We start from the raw sequence: 7,461 nt of genomic DNA, 5'->3' as shown, positions 1-7,461 counted from the left end.
AATGGAAAATTTTCAATACATTTATTTTTTATTTTTTGTCCTTTTTACAACTTATAATTGTTGTGCAAATTTTATTAAACTTGCAAGCGCACGAATCTATTGTAGAATAGATTAATGGTGACGAGTGTCGATCCCACGAGAAGGTGAATTTTAATTGTGTGTAGAATTAATTTTTTTAAATGGGTAGTTGGATTTATGGTAAAGATGATTTGGAATATCCTAATATTTGAATTGAAATGACAGAATTAAATTAAAGTGGAAACTATAATAATTGTAGCGCTTGGGTATCTAAATCCGTATCAACATGCACCATGGGCTAAATATTCCTTATTAGTGTCAATTAAATTATGAGGAGGGAATCCACACCTCATGAACCACACTCTAATCAATATGGTGCTAAGGGTTTATCGTGCCAAATAATAATAACCTTATAATAGGGAGCTGGTGAAACCAGGACGGTATCTAGATAAGATTATTATTATTTATCGACGAGAAGTCAAAACATCCACAAAAACTATAGGGGAAGAGAAAATAAATTTACCAAATAAAGCCCATGACACATGTTGAGACTTCACCTTCAACCCAAGAGAAAACTAGGGGCAAAATGAAAATTTATTAAAATACGTAGAAAATATAAGATAGAGAATGAATTATAGAAAATGGAGTCCAAAAATGAATTTAGAGATATCAAATTAGGGGGGGAGGCCCCTTTTTTATAGATACATTGAGTAAATCATGGCCATCGAATTAAAAACAGTTTGGACGCTCAGGATTGCGCCACGTCATCAGTCAATAGTAACACGGTTTGACCCGGCTTGAACAGTGACGCGATTTGATTGAAAATAATCTTGTATAATGCATGTACCATACGCAAGATTTTTGGTCCACTGATATGCTGCCACGTCATCGATCAAAATTACATAAGAATTTTAGTCCAACAAGATCGTGACACCTCATCAATCAATGCCACGTCATTGGTCAATGCCACGTCATCGTTCCGTCTATTTGAACAGTGTCGTGAACAGTAACGTAGACAATACCGTACATGTGAACAATGTTATTTTTTCTTTTATGATTCTTCTAAGGTTTTCGACTGTCCTGAGTTCAAAAGTGATGTCCGTTTTGCCGTCTGATCTCTCGTTCATTATGAAATGACTATGATACCCCTAAAATACTTAATTATAATACAACACACATAATAAAATGACAAGAAGCTTAAATACATAAAAGTAAAGGTGTTAGTAAGACTTAAAATGTAAAATGACGATTTTCACCTTTATAAATATACATTTTCTAACACTCAACAGTAATTCCCCTTTGTTATATACATGAAGTCTTAATTAATTAACTCCTTGTTAGATTGATTAAATTAAGATACAAAGAAGCTCTCGTAACTTTATATGCGATTTTGTATAATTTTTAATCGACTATGTACAAATGTTCCACAATATCTTTCAAATGATGCCTTCGCTTCAATCAGATTTTTAGACGCTTTAATTACACTACTCACTCAGTGATTCCCGCTGCACTGACAAGGCATTTGCTATGTTTGGCTCTTAAGAAATTAAAAGAGAAAGGAGGAAAATCTTGTGAGATTTTTAGATCATATTTGAGTAATGAATTGTAACTGTTTTATTCAATCGACAATGTACAAAATTGCTGGTATATATAGTTGTTCAGTTTTAGAATCCAGTTCAGCAACTTAGATTTATAAATTAACAAACTCTAAAGTGTGTAAGCTATATTTTGATCACAGCCATTCATTCATAACTAATTTGTTACATCACATAATAGCTGTGGAATCTCTGTATAACTGTTCTGCCAACTGGAATATTCTTCCTCTACACATGAGGATTGCATCACCTTACCTGTGTGAGCATCTCCTTTGGTTATCAAGTAAACTCCAGTTGGCACACCCACATGAGCTGATCCAGGTTCAGCTTCATTCTCAAATTTAACATCCCTTCTCAAACTTAAGTCTCTAGAAAGACTTTAAGTTTGTTTTTGAAGAAGCTGAACTTGGAGTAAGTGAGTGGTTTAGTTATCACATCTGCTGTTTGATCATTGCTGGACACAAAAGCAATTTCAATTTCTTTCTTCTCAACTTTATCTCTGATGAAATGAATATCTATCTCTATGTGTTTGGTCTTACAATGACGTACTGGATTTGTAGCAATTACAGTTGCACTTATGCTGTCACTTAATAACAGAGGAGTGTAGTTAAGTTTTATACCCAACTCTTTCAGTAATGAACATATCCATGTTATTTCTGCACCTGCTAATGCCATGGCTCTGTATTCAGATTCAGCTGAAGAGTTTGATACCACACTTTGCTTCTTTGAACTCCAGCTAATCAAATTGTTACCTAAGTATACACAATAACCACTAGTAGATCTTCTATCATCAGGATCACTTCCCTAGTCAGCATCTGAGTAGGCTATAAGATCAAAGGAATCAGATTTCTTGAATGTCAAACCATAGTCAATTGTTTTCTTTAGATATCTGAGTACCCGTTTACAAGCTGTCCAATGTGGTTGCAGAGGATTGGCCATAAACTGACTTTTAACTTGTTAACTGCATAAGCAATTTCAGGCCTAGTTAACATAGCATACTGCAGCCCTCCAATAGCTTTTCTGTATTGAGTTGAGTCGGCACATTTTTCTCCCACATGTTTGCTCAACTTTTCAGTAGTTGCTAGTGGAGTATCTAAGCCATTACAGTTCTTCAAATCAAATTTAATAAGCAGCTCCTTTAAGTATTTGGACTATGACAGTACCAAAGTATCTTTATTTCTTGTAACTTCAATGCCAAGGAAGAAGTTTAGTTAACCCAAATCTTTGAGAGCAAAAGCATTTCCAAGATTACAAATAAGCTGCTCTATTTCAACATTATTACTCCCAATGACTATGATATCATCAACATAAACTAACAAGATGATTAGATCATTTTCATTTTGTTTGAAAAATAAGGAAGTGTCTGATTTTGCTCGACAGAACTGCCATGATTCAAGAACTGACTTTAATTTATCAAACCAGGCTCTTGGTGCCTGTTTTAAACCATAAAGAGCTTTCTTCAATGTACAAACATATCTTGGGTGATCTGCATCCACAAATCCTTCAGGCTGAGGCATACATACTGTTTTAGTTAACTCCCCATTTAGAAATGCATTATTAATGTCAACCTATCTCAACTTCCAGTTATTTATCACAGCCATGCTTAGAATAATTCTTATAGTAGTTGCTTTTACTACAGGGCTTAAAATCTCCTGATAATCCACTTCTTCAGTTTGCAAAAAGCTCTTTGCTACTAACCTGGCTTTGTATCTATTTATTATTCCATCTGATTTTTGTTTTACTCTAAAAATCTATTTATTTCCCACAAGTTTCATATGTTGTTCTAGTGGAACCAAACACCAGGTCTGATTTTTAATTAAAGCATTGAACTCATCCTGCATGGCTAGCTTCCAGTTGTTATCACTTAAAACTTCAACAACAATTGATGGTGTTTCCAAAGACAAGGCTTTTTTAGTGTTTTAAACTTTAGGCTTAAAAATTCCAGCTTTGGCTCTAGTTATAATAGGATGTGAGGGATTGAATTTAGGAGTGGTTTGAGTCATTTCAGGATTTTAGTTTTGAACTTCAGTGTTTTCAGTTGCAGCAGAATGATCTAAAGTATCCTGGATTTCTAAGTGTATATTTGAAACATTGTTTGGTACTGGATGAGTTTGGTTATGATAGTTGTTAGGGTCTTGATCATTAGGGAAAGTAAAATCTTGAATTGCATTTTCAGATGAGTTTGACCTTGTTGTTGTTGCCTCATGACTATAACTTTCAGAAGGAAAAGTCACTATGATGAATTTACTGAATGAGTTTAAAGACTCAGATGATTGATTCTGTTTTGAATTTATGAATTTTGGATTTGTTTTGAGAGGAAAAAAACTTTCATTGAAGTTGACATGTGCTGCTATGTATATTATTTCATTTGAGTTTAGACACATGTAACCTTTGTAAAACTGACTGAATCCTAGATTTACACATGTAGAAGTATGAAAGGATAGCACTCAGCCAAATATGTTGATGAGAGAATAATCTGGTTTCTTTGAGTAAAGGGATTTAAAGGGAGTCTTGTCATTTAAAATAGGTGCTGGTTCTATTTATGAGATATGTGGCATTAGAGAAGGCTTCCCACCAAAATTTCAAAGGTAATCTAGATTGAGCAAGAAGGGTCAATTTATTTTCTATAAGGTGTCTGTGTTTCCTTTCAGTTTTTCCATTTTGATTATGGATGTATGGACATGAGTATCTTAAAGAAATGTCTTCATGCTTTAGGTATGGTTCAAAGACTTTATATTCTCCTCCCATGTCACACTGTAAGGCTTTAATTTTTAGTTCAAGGCTTTTCTCAACTTGGTTTTTGACAGAAATGAATGTTGTGAGTGCTTGTAATTGGTTTTGTCATCAATGAAAGCTATATAATATCTAAAACCTTGATTGGATTAAGTGGGTGCAGGGCCCCAAAGATCACTGTGAATAATCTCAAGAGATTTTGAGATTTTTGTTTCACTGTGTTTGAATGACAGTCTATGTTGTTTTCCATACTGGCAAGCTTTATAGAAAAATAAACCAGATGTTCTATTTCGAAAAGAGATATTACAAGTAGACAAGGTTTTAAGAGCATTGACATTAGGGTGGCCTAATCTCATATGCCATATATCAAGCAACTTGTTGCTTGTACAATGTTCATTACAATTGACAGACAACATAGACTCAGGACCAAGTATTTTATTTACTGTAAGTAGACTAGGAGTAATAGTTGAAGATAACAAAATTGACTTGGATTGACTGGAATCATGAGGCAAACTCAGCAGCTTGTACAATCCATCTTTAGCCATTCTTTTCAAAAGAACACTCTCCCTTCTTTTGTCCTTGACAACACAACAAGTTCTATGGAATTCAATAGAAACATCATTATCATATAATAGTTTTAAAATGCTAATAAAGTTTTTGGTTATTTCTGGAACATTAAGGATGTGGTTAAGTCTGATATGAGATAATGTGTGTGAATTAATTGTGCTGAGCAGTGAATGACCAACAGAAACTATTTTGAGTTTAGCTCCATTACCTACTACCAGCTGATCACATCATTTGTATTTAGAACTGATGTTGAGATTTTTGAAGTCATTTTAAATGTGATTTGTTGCACCACTGTCAAGATACCAAGCTCCATCTCTGTGTCCTCCATTCTCAGCTATGTATGCACTCCTCTTATTAGGCACTTGATTTGGCATATAGTTCTTCTTGAACTTGTACTAACAGTGAGCAGCAGTATGATTTTTTCTGGAATAGATCTGGCATGGTCCCTTAGGTTCTTCTTCATCAATAAGATTTTTGCCTTTGAATTTGTCTAATGGATTCATGACATGATTGAAATTGTTTCCACCAGGTTGTTTTCCATTTTAACTTCCAGCTGGTCTTCTAACATAGTTGTTATTATTTCCACCAAAGTTGAAGTTTGGCTGCCAATTCCTCATTTGATTTTCTCTGTGATAAGTCAAATTAGCTTGATAATCCATGTGACTGACAGAGTGTTGATATTCAATTATGTTTTTATGACTCATCAGCATTCCATACACATCAGAAAGAGTTGTGCCTTCAGGTTGTGCATTGATTGTGGTAACAATTGAATCATATTCAGATCCAAGGCCAGCAAGCAAGCACAACACAAAATCTTCATCACTCATATTACTTCCAGCAGCTCTCAGTGCATCAAAAGTGGTTTTAATCTTAGTGTAGTACTTATGAATAATAATTGATCCTTTCCTGGTAGTCTGAATTTGAGTCCTCAAATGGAGAACTCTAGCTCTGGATCTAGCTTCAAACTAAGTTGCAAGAATTTGCCACACATCCAGAGAAGATCTGGTTCTAACTACAGCACTAAGAACTTCTTCACTTAAGGTTGAAAGCAACCAGCTCATCAGCTGCTGATAATTTCTCCTCCAGATCTGGTTGTGGATTTAGAGTTGTGATTACTATTTGATCACTGTCAATATTAACCGTAACTCAATTAGGTGGAATCTTTGAGTTATCAATCAAATCTTCTAGATCGTTTGCATTGATTGTTGCTATCACTTGAGATCGCCATAGCAAATAGTTGTTATTAGTAAGCTTGATAGGCGCGTTGAAGATAAGTGAGCTGAGAACAGAGGTGCTGACATTTGAGATTTGATTTGTGTTTACAGTTGAGCTTGAAGCTCCATTGTTATTTGTTTGATTTTCATTACTCTCCATTGTTTCTTCTCAGAGCTCTGATACCATGTGAGATTTTTAGATCATATTTGAGTAATGAATTGTAACTATTTTATTCAATCAAGAATGTACAATGTTGCTGGTATATATAGCTGTTCAGTTTTAAAATCCAGCTCAGCAACTTAGATTTACAAATTAACAAACTCAAGTAAATTGTGTAAACTATATTTTGATCACAACCATTCATTCATAACTAATTTGCTACATCACATAATAGCTGTGGAATCTCTGTATAACTGTTCTGCCAATTGGAATATTCTTCCTCTGCACGTGTGGATTTCATCACCTTGTGTGAGCATCTCCCTTAGTTATCAAGTAAACTCTAGCTGGCACACCCACATGAGCTTATCTAGGTTCAGCTTCATTCTCAAACTTAACAAAATCTGTGAGTGAAAGGCGAGTGAGTTTGAGAGAAAAGTTTTATTTTGTGTTTTGCGAAGAGAATATTTGTTTTGTAGTTGTGGCTGAGATCATGAAGAATAAAGTATTTTCTCCCTATTCTAAACCTAATTGTGACACCCCCTCCCCCACGGGTTTAATTTTTGTGGCGTTTGGTGTATTATAAAGTGGTCTAATACAAAGTTCATTTTTTGTCAAGCACAATATTGTATTAATTTAATACAATACAAGGTTAAAATGTGGTGTAATGTTGAGTGCCAAACACATCGTATATAAAAAATTATCAATTACTATAAATGACACATCACATGTCAAATCATTTATGATAAATTTTGAAATAAAATTTTAGAATACTAGAAAAGTCCAACACATCATATCTCGTTACCTCCCTATACATGAAAATATTATTTCCCTTAATGAAGAAATTGAGAGAGGTCACCCTAAAACTTTAATTTATCTTCACATTTTACCTAAATAATTTACTCTTTTTAGACTTTGACCCTGAATATGTGTAAAGATTATCAAGTTATACAATCAACTTGAGCAACCTCTCCCAAGATCCCCAAATCAGAATTACAAGATGAATTAAAGATGATCCGAACTTACAATGATAAGAAACAACTCAACAGCACCACGAGTTAACAGTAAACAATCAAAGAAAAGTAAAAGAAACCAAGAATGAATCCAGACACAGCAGGTAACGTGGTTCAGTCAATTCAACATTGACCTACATCCACGGAGGAATAAATTAACCAGC

This window comes from Citrus clementina, unplaced genomic scaffold (genome assembly GCF_000493195.1).
Source record: "Citrus clementina cultivar Clemenules unplaced genomic scaffold, Citrus_clementina_v1.0 scaffold_2, whole genome shotgun sequence".
Taxonomy (NCBI): Eukaryota; Viridiplantae; Streptophyta; class Magnoliopsida; order Sapindales; family Rutaceae; genus Citrus; species Citrus x clementina.
Note: the sequence above shows the minus strand (reverse complement) of the source record.